Source organism: Ovis canadensis, chromosome Y (genome assembly GCF_042477335.2).
Source record: "Ovis canadensis isolate MfBH-ARS-UI-01 breed Bighorn chromosome Y, ARS-UI_OviCan_v2, whole genome shotgun sequence".
Taxonomy (NCBI): Eukaryota; Metazoa; Chordata; class Mammalia; order Artiodactyla; family Bovidae; genus Ovis; species Ovis canadensis.
Window position 1 is genome coordinate 18298565 of NC_091271.1, and position 9314 is coordinate 18307878.

At 50.6% G+C, this 9314-nt stretch overlaps 1 pseudogene; it reads right to left on the reverse strand.

The window, feature by feature from the left end:
- Positions 1-1706: 1706 nt before the first annotated feature.
- On the reverse strand, positions 1707-7460 carry LOC138929847 (testis-specific Y-encoded protein 1-like; annotated as a pseudogene).
- Between the last annotated feature and the right edge of the window lie 1854 nt (positions 7461-9314).

Consider the following 9314-nt stretch of genomic DNA (forward strand, 5'->3'; position numbering starts at 1 on the left):
CATATTAAAAGCCTGGAAACTTCCCAAATCAGCAAGTTTTGTCCCCTGTTTTAATAATCTTTATCTTAAACATTAAAAAAAAATTCCCTTCATGTTTTACTACAAGCAGCAAGAAAAAACCAGGAAGCACTTTTGGCTGTTTGGATGGAAATCCTCTTAGATAACTCAATTAAGTACTGTTTGTACTCCCAGCTCATTAGGTGCATTTTCTACTTTTCATAAAACTGCAGATGTAGTGGACTTTCGTCTTCACACTCCCCAGGCTCTTTCCTCCTGCCTCTCCTTTCTGCCAAGCATCCTAGGTGCACGACTGTGATTCCACTTAGAACGTGTTTGCTCAGTGAGCAAACGGGGAGCGATTCCCTGGCTTCAGTGCTTCTGCTGGCCAGAGACTCTGTACCGTTCCCTAAGAACTTCATGGTTTCGCTGTTCAACTTCTATCACCTGGCTAGGTCAGTTGCAGTAGTTCATACTCACAAGTGAACTGGCAGGGATTTCTACACGCACATGTGCAGAAACCTACATGTGTAGACAGTAACATCGCTGAGGGGAAACCTGTCCATATGCAGAAGTAAAGCTTTCCTTTCCAGGAACTTGAATTTTGGTAAGCACTCAAATTTCTGCACGCACATGTGCACAAACATGCACGTGTACTCAGTAACATCCCTGAGAGGAAACTTGTCCATATGCAGAAGTACAAGCTTTCTTTTCCAGGAACATTAATTTTGGTAAGCACTCAAATTTCTATGTGCACATGTGCACAAATATATGCATGCACACAGTAAGATCGCTGAGAGGAAACTTGTCCATATTCCGAAGTACAAGTTTTCTTTTCCAGGAACATGAATTTTGGTAAGCATCCACATTTCTGTCCTTGTTTTTTCACTTGCTCATCGATTATGTCATGTTACACTTCTAACTCTGTGCCTTATCCTCAAAGGTTCCAAAACCTTGGCATTTGCTATTGATAGGGACTGGCCTGCAGAGCAGCAGGCAGCATTGGAAGTCCTTGCCATGAACAGCTGTATAACATGTGCCTGCCTTCGGCATTCTCCCATCACCTTGGACAGCTTCACAGTACCAGTCACGTTGGCCTGATCCATTGCCTGTGCATTCCTTCAGGGGACCAGAAAACAAGGACCTCTGAGTTCAGCTGACTTGAAGAACTGCTTTCTCGGTGTGCACCTGTCTAGGTCATTCCGTGTCAATGCTGTGCCCCTCTTGCTAGCCTACCACCCGTTACAGCCCCCAGCATTCTGAATGAGGCCCCCTGTTCTTCCTATCTGTGGAGCGTTCTGTGTGCACCATCTACCTGTGCCCCGATGTGCTCTCTCCAAGTGGCAGGAAAAGGCCAGAAACGCCTGAGCCTCCAAACGCCCCCGGAGACTGTGACAGGCCTGGTTCTGATCCAAGGTTGTGAAGAAGGTACACATGGATACAGGGTCTCTTCCGATACCAAGAATGGAACCGGAGGCCATAAAAGTAAGGTGGCATCCCTACACGTCTTCCTTTCTGTTTAACACTACCCATGCACATGGGAGTCCCCCAACAGATGATGCCCTGGGGAACCTGCAGGTTCTGGGCCCAGACCTAATGCCTCCGTTGGACAGAAAGCAGCGTTACTATCTCAAATGGACCAAGAGGGCTTGAACCACCCACGCCTCAGTGATTTGCTAAATGCCAAGGCTCTCTTTCAGTTGCTCTCATTAGCCCAGGTAGGACTCCCTACAGTCAGGCATCCCTGCTTCCCTACACAGTACCCGTGCCAAGGAAGCCAGTGCGCAATTGGGCCCAGGGATATCCAAGACGGTCACCTGGAAGGCAGCATCCCTCTGTGTCACCTGGGTGCAGATTCCCTACAACGCAATCAGAGATTCTGCTCCAGCAAGACTACCAGAATCCTCCTTCAGGTACAGACGTGCACCTTTGACACTCAGGCCCCCAAAGCCAGGGGCAAGACCCCAAAGAAAAGGAGGAATTCATATCAGAACTTTCAGCACAGACCATGGGGTATCTTTGGCAGGACCGCTACTGCCTAGAGTCTGGACCCTGAAAACCAGCAGGCCCTGAACTGCCCCAGGGGCTTCTCTGTCTCCACTCCCCTGAGGTCCCTTAGGACATGCAGTTTACCCACCGCCCTTGTCTTTTCTCTGTTCCCTCCCTCACAGGCATATCCTGGATAGGGTCACACAGGGAAACCCACTTACCCATTCTTAGCCTTTGGGCACTTCCACGGAGGCAGGCTGGAAGTGCCTGGAGGCATGCCTTGCTTACAGACCATGTCTCTCCTAGGATGCCTGTGCTTTGGCAGATACAGCATACTTTAGCGCATCTCATGTTTTGTGTCATATCGTGCCAGTGTGTGCCACCCTCAGGGAGGGCGTGTGCTGGCTGCTGGGCTGATCCGGGGCAGCACTGGTCCAGGACCTTCCCAGTTCTCCTTTTCACATGTGTGTGGAACAATCTCCAGTGCAGCAGGCAATCTATGACTCTTTCTCCTTCAGCTCTCTGCCCATCTCGGCAGGACCTTATCCTCACCATCCCAGATCTTGCCATAGCCACGTCCCTCATTTCCAGAGGCCAGCCCATGGCCCCACACACGGAGGGCTCCACAGGCAGTGGTTTCAAAGCGCCACCCCACGTGATTTGCTCTGTGTGAATCCTTAGACCATGAAACCCTCTTCCTGATCCAAGCACACACAACAACACGGTAGAACTGATGAGCGTGTTTTGTATCTGGTCTAATTGCAGATATCTGGAGCCACAGTCTGGAGTTATCACTGGCCATCCTTTCCTTGTTCCCATCCTGGGCAGGGTCAATGCAGAGATGAGGCGACAAACCACCTTCAGCCTGGTCGCCTCATGACTCCTCTTCTGTTTGCTCAGCACCTCCTCTCCTGCCACCTTCATCTCTGCCTCTGCCCTGGGCCGGACACAAACACACACACACACACACACACAAACACACACACAATCACAGCCAGCATAAATAAGCACACGTGTGTATACCCACACATGCTCAGCACGGGGACACAGATGCAAACAACGAGCATAGGTGTTTAAGGAGGTGAAGACGACCGAGGCCAGCAATGTCGGGGGTGGCGACAGTAGCCACCAAGTCCTGCCCTTGGGGCTCCCTGTTCACCTTCTCCACGAACTCTTCCATATGTTCCCAAGGCAGCCTGAAGCCGCTTCCAGCGCAGCATGTTTGGTGGTTGTGAGACACTGAGTGCTGAATGTGGAAATTCACAGAAGATCCCAAAGTCAGCACACAGGTGCACTGGGACCCCGGAGAGGACAGCTTTTCAATGATAGGCCTTCCCTGGGTAAGGGGCGGGAGTGAAGTGCCCAGGCAATCTCAAACTCAGTGTGCAGCAGGAGGCCAGGTGATGAAAGGACCCACAAAGGATGATTCTGACACAGATACTTAATACACACTGCCTCTAGTAGTATCACCTGGACTCTGGTGCTGCCACCTCAGCTGATTTGGTGGAGACTTGCTTCACTCACGGACACACCAAGTCCCCAAATAAACAGTCTCAGGAGGTCACCTGCTACAAGCACGATCCAAACTCAAGCTCCACAGCCAGCTTGCATGAGTCTGAGCATCCCCATTTGGGAAAGGACAGTGTCCCTGTAGTATCACACGAGTGTCCCTTCAGGGCCCACCTTCAGACCCCATCTCCACACATGTTTCTGTCAGTTACTCTCATGGAAGAACCTTCCTGCCCAGGGTACTACTTCAGGCGATCCTCCCACACATCTTGGCCAACAATCCGCTGGCAATACGAGCAAGGTGAGCCAGCAGCCAAGAATCCCAAAGTGAATTGCTGACTGTGTTCAGGCCCAAAGCAACCACACCTCAGCAATCCTGTTCGAATCTGAGCAGTTGTGACCTGACAACCAGCCGAGAAAGTTAAGGCTCCTGGTGTCCACGCTGCGGCTGGATGCTCCCCGTTCAAAGTCCCAGAACCAGTGGACAGGAGTGGAACAACGTGCCCTATGCCCTACAGAGAGACGGGAGATGGGTGTGGATCCCACAGGTGGACACTCCACAACCTTGCACACCCACACTCATCACCCCAGGAACCACGTTTCACAAGTGATGTCAAGGTAATTCTACTTAGTGGTCACTGTGTTCAAGAAGTAGGGGGGTCCTGAAAGGAAAATATCAACTTGCAGTGGGACGATGGATGGCTCCGCAACAGCACCTGTCAGGATAGGGAGCAGGGAAAAGGTTCCTGCGCCGCCTCCTCTTCCTGAGCAGCAGACTTCAAAGAGCAGCAGAAAGGATACAGCTACGGCCCAGAAGCAAGGGATGACCCAGGTGATGGCGATCCTCCAAGCCAAGTCAGGCTTCCTTCTCTGATGGTTCTTGCACATGAACTGGAAGTAGGCCCTGCAGTTCTTCTTAGGCTCAGAGCTCAGTTCCACCAGCAGGGCAGCCAGTGCCTGCAGCGCATCTTGCCCTGGAAGCTCAGTAGCGCTCCCGGGCCTTTCCTGGCCCTGCTCCTCCACCGTCTTCTCAGCTCCTGGAAGAACCCCTATTGCTGCTCCTCATCTGCCACAACCTCCACCTCCTCCATGACGTCTTCCGCAAGCAGCTGGAACAACCACCCAATCCCCACCACGTCTCCGTCCACCAGGGGCTCACCGTCGTCCACCGCCTCCACCCTGCATAGCGTGGCTCCTTTGCCTGGCATGACAACTTGTGGCTGTAAGGTCCCAGCCTCAAAAAGCCTGAGGATGGCTGGCCACCAACCCCAGCGCCCTGAAACCGGAGCTCACAACTAGGAAGGTCTGGGGTCCCAGGATGCTCCTGCATTCCTCTGACGGCCTTTCACACGCCTCTTGGCCCTGGTCGTGACCCCAGGCTGGGGCAGATGCCAAGGGATGGGACATAATAGCACAAGTGGTGTGCAAATGCGGCTCAGGTTTCAGTAATCCTGTGGGACCCACTAGCTCTTTGGGGGCGAGGAGTGAGGGGGATGGTAGGGAAGCGGGGGCTGGTGTGTGTCCGGTGGCCTGAGGCTGAAGAAAGGGGTGGCAGACAGCACGGGACAGGGTGAACAGGCCCTGGGGAAATCAGCCGAATAGGCGGATCCCTAGGCTGTGAGCCACGCGTAGGCTGCTGGCCCAAATCTAGTCCAATGGCCGAGAGAGTGGTGGGTGGCACCCTTCTGGACATGCCCCTCAAACGTAGGGAATCTTCCACAGTTCCTGGGCTACAGCGCACCCACATGGCATATACCGCTCCAGGGAGTAATGGGTTTTGCATCTGCTGATACTCCAGGCGCTGTCATTGTCCGGACTCTGGAAATCCCAATGACGGGTTTCTGCTTCACAGTCTGAACAGCTTACTCCTGTGTCCCTCAGGACCCTCAATAACTGAGAAATTTCCCTGAGGATTCAAAGCATAAACAGGGACTCCACGTGGCTGGATACTTTTTCTCCATGGGACACAGAACCTGTTGTCCGGATGCTAGGGGAGAAGGGAAAAACCACACTGTTGGCTACAGTTGATCTCCACTGTTCAGGGACACCAGAGCCTTAGGGTACAGAGCTGGCTCTTTGTCTCTTCATCTCTGCTTCTGGCATAGCACTGTTTTGGGCAATCCTTCCATGTGTGTACCAAGGGCTGGTGTCTGTTTGTCTCCATCTCTCTCAGTGGTGCTCTTGCTGTCTGTCACTCTCTGCACACCAGTGCTCATACGAGAAGTTTATATGAGAAGGCAAGCCCTGCTCCTCCTTAGTGAGTTGCACCCATGGGAGATAGGACTTTGTTAGTCCACACATTCGGAGAGTGCTTTCTCAAACTTGAAAGTCAACGGTGCGCAGTCACTGCTGAACTGCAGAAGGTGCGGTGTGACCCTCCCTCCGTCGCTGGACAGACGTGAATAGTGCAAAGGCCTCAGGTAGCTTGGCCACACTTTGCACAGATGGAGAAATGGGCCATGGCCTGGGGCCTGAGGGAACTCCCTGAACATTATTTGAATACCTGCCAGGGAGATGGTAAGGACAGCTCCCCATTAAGTTCCATGACACACTGGTGCCAGAAACATGCATGGCTGCCAATTTACCCTATCGAGGCCCTTTCTAAGCGGTTCTGTTCTCCATGTGAGAACACATTCAAGCCTGCCTGGTCACCCAAGCCTGTGTGGCTGGGAGCAGCAAGAGGATCAAGATAAGCCATCCATCCTATATTCCTGATACCAAATATATGTGTTCTGCAAGGAGTACAAAGGGTGATGATTCAGACTGGAAGACTGCAGGTAGCAGGTGCTTATGCTGCAGTTATGGTCCATCACTGAAACCACACAAAATAGGCAAGGGTTGCTCATGCTCATGGTAAGGTCAGGGAAAATATGCCTGGCACTTGTGAAGGATGGAAAGGCCCTTGTATCAGGGTATTCAAAGGGCTGTGGGGTCACCCACCGTGGCTTCTGTGTCTGGGATTGCAACCTGTTCTGTGTCTCAGATCTTCTGCACTCTCACTGGTCACCCCCAGGCACTTTATTCCTGCCTCTCCTTTCTGCCAGGCATCCTTGCTGTACCACTGTGATTCCACTCAGAACTTGCTCACTCAGTGAGATAACGGGGATCAGTAAGTATGTCTACATATGTTCTGTGGGTTTGTGTATGTGTGTGTGTGTGCGCGCACGCACGCGTGTGTGTGACTCCCACATCTCAGTTATTTTCGGAATCATTCACCTTTACAACAATAACTGTCAGCTAAGGTGGCTCTGATGTACTGTCTCTGGTCATTTCTGACTTAGAGGCTAATCCTCCTCAGATGCAGGCCTGAAGGAGACACACAGAGTCATGGCTGCGACACTTACAGGAGTGGCCCTGCCCGGACTCTACTCAGCTGTGCCTTTGGAGCCTGCCAATTGCCCAGTACCACACTTCCTTCAGGGTCCACCATTCTGCCCCCTCACCTCCACCCCTCCTCCTGCTCCTGCCTCTGCACCTCCCCCTCCTCCTGAGCACTGGACCACAACGAGTAGCAGAAAGGATACCACGTTGGCCCAGAAGCCAGGGATGCCCTGGATGTTGGCACTCTTCTGAGCCAAGTCACGCTTCCTCCTCTCATGACTCTTGCACATGAACCAAACGTAGGCCCTGCAGGTTTTCTCAGGCTTAGAGCTAAGTTCCACTTACAAGGTCGCCAGTGCCTGCATCACATCTAGTGCCGGGAGCTCACTCGGGCCTCCAGGCCTTTCCTGGCACTGCTCCTCCAATGTCTTCTCCTCCAGCTCCAGGGAGGACCCCTGTTTCTGTTATTCATCTGGCACAACCTCCACATCCTCAGTGATGTCCTCTGCAAGCAGCTGGAAACCCCGTCTGATCCCTGCCACGACTCCGTCCACCTGGGCCTTGCTGTCCTCTCCTGCCTCTACTCTGAAGAGGGTGGCATCTTCGCCTGGTGTGGCCACTGGTGGCTGCAATGTCCCAGCCATTCACAGCATCACCAGGACAGGCTGTTGCTGGCCAGATGCTAGGGGAGCAGGGAAAAAACCCACCGTTTGCCACATTGTTCTCCATTGTTCACGGACACCAAATGGGAAAGGGGACGGAATGAATCAAATTCCCCTTTTGATCACTCAACAGGAGGTCCTAGTCACCAGGTCTCATTCATGTTCCTGAAAAAGAAAGCTTGTACTTCAGCATATAGACAAGTTTCCTCTCAGCGATGTTACTGTGTACACGCATATATTTGTGCACATGTGCACGTAGAAATTTTAGTGCTTACCAAAATTCAAGGTCCTGGGAAAGAAAGCTTGTACTTCTGCATATGGACAGGTTTCCTCTCAGCGATGTAACTGTATTCACCCATCTATTTGTGCACATGTGTGTGTAGAAATTTTAGTGCTTACCAAAATTCATGTTCCTTGAAAAGAAAGCTTGTACTTCCGCATACGGAGAAGCTTCCTCTCAGGGATGTTACTGTGTACACGAGTGTGTTTATGCACATATGCCTGCAGAAATTTTAGTGCTTACCAAAATTCAAGTTCCTGGAAAAGAAAGCTTGTACTTCTGCATATGGACAGGTTTCCTCTCAGCGATGTAACTGTATTCACCCATCTATTTGTGCACATGTGTGTGTAGAAACTTGAGTGCTTACCAAAATTCATGTTCCTGGAAAAGAAAGCTTGTACTTCCGCATATGGAGAAGCTTCCTCTCAGGGATGTTACTGTGTACACGAGCGTGTTTGTGCACATATGCGTGCAGAAATTTTAGTGCTTTCCAAAATTCACGTTCCTGGAAAAGAAAGCTTGTACTTCTGCATATGGACAGGTTTCCCCTCTGCGATCTTACTGTGTACACGCATATATTTGTGCACATGTGCACATAGAAATTTGAGTGCTTACCAAAATTAATGTTCCTGGAAAAGAAAGCGTGTACTTCTGCATATGGACAAGTTTCCTCTCAGGGATGTTACTGAGTACACGTGCATGTTTGTGCACATGTGCGTGCAGAAATTTGAGTGCTTACCAAAATTTATGTTCCTGGAAAAGAAAGCTTGTACTTCTGCATATGGACAGGTTTCCTCTCAGCGATGTAACTGTATCCACCAATATATTTGCGCACATGTGTGCGTAGAAATTTGAGCGCTTACCAAAATTCATGTTCCTGGAAAAGAAAGCTGTACTTCTGCATATGGACAGGTTTCCCCTCAGCGATGTTACCGTGTACACATGTATGTTTCTGCACATGTGCGTGTAGAAATCCCTGCCAGTTCGCTTGTGAGTATGAGCTACTGCAACTGACCTAGCCAGGTGATAGAAGTTGGACAGCGAAACCATGAAGTTCTTAGGGAACGGTACAGAGTCTCTGGCCAGCAGAAGCACTGAAGCCAGGGAATCGCTCCCCGTTTGCTCACTGAGCAAACACGTTCTAGGCGGAATCACAGTCGTGCACCTAGGATGCTTGGCAGAAAGGAGAGGCAGGAGGAGAGAGCCTGGGGAGTGTGAAGACGAAAGTCCACTACATCTGCAGTTTATGAAAAGTAGAAAATGTATCTAATGAGCTGGGAGGACAAACTGTACTTAATTAATTGAGTTATCTAAGAGGATTTCCATCCAAACAGCCAAAAGTGCTTCCTGGTTTCTTCTTGCTGCCTGTAGTAAAACATGAAGGGAATTTTCTTTTTTAATGTTTAATATAAAGATTATTAAAACAGGGGACAAAACTTGCTGATTTGGGAACTTTCCAGTCATTTAAGATGACAGAGGTTGTTAAAATTAATGACTCTCAAGCAAGATCATATCCAGGGCATTGAGATTAGGTGGTCTAAATACAACATTTTACA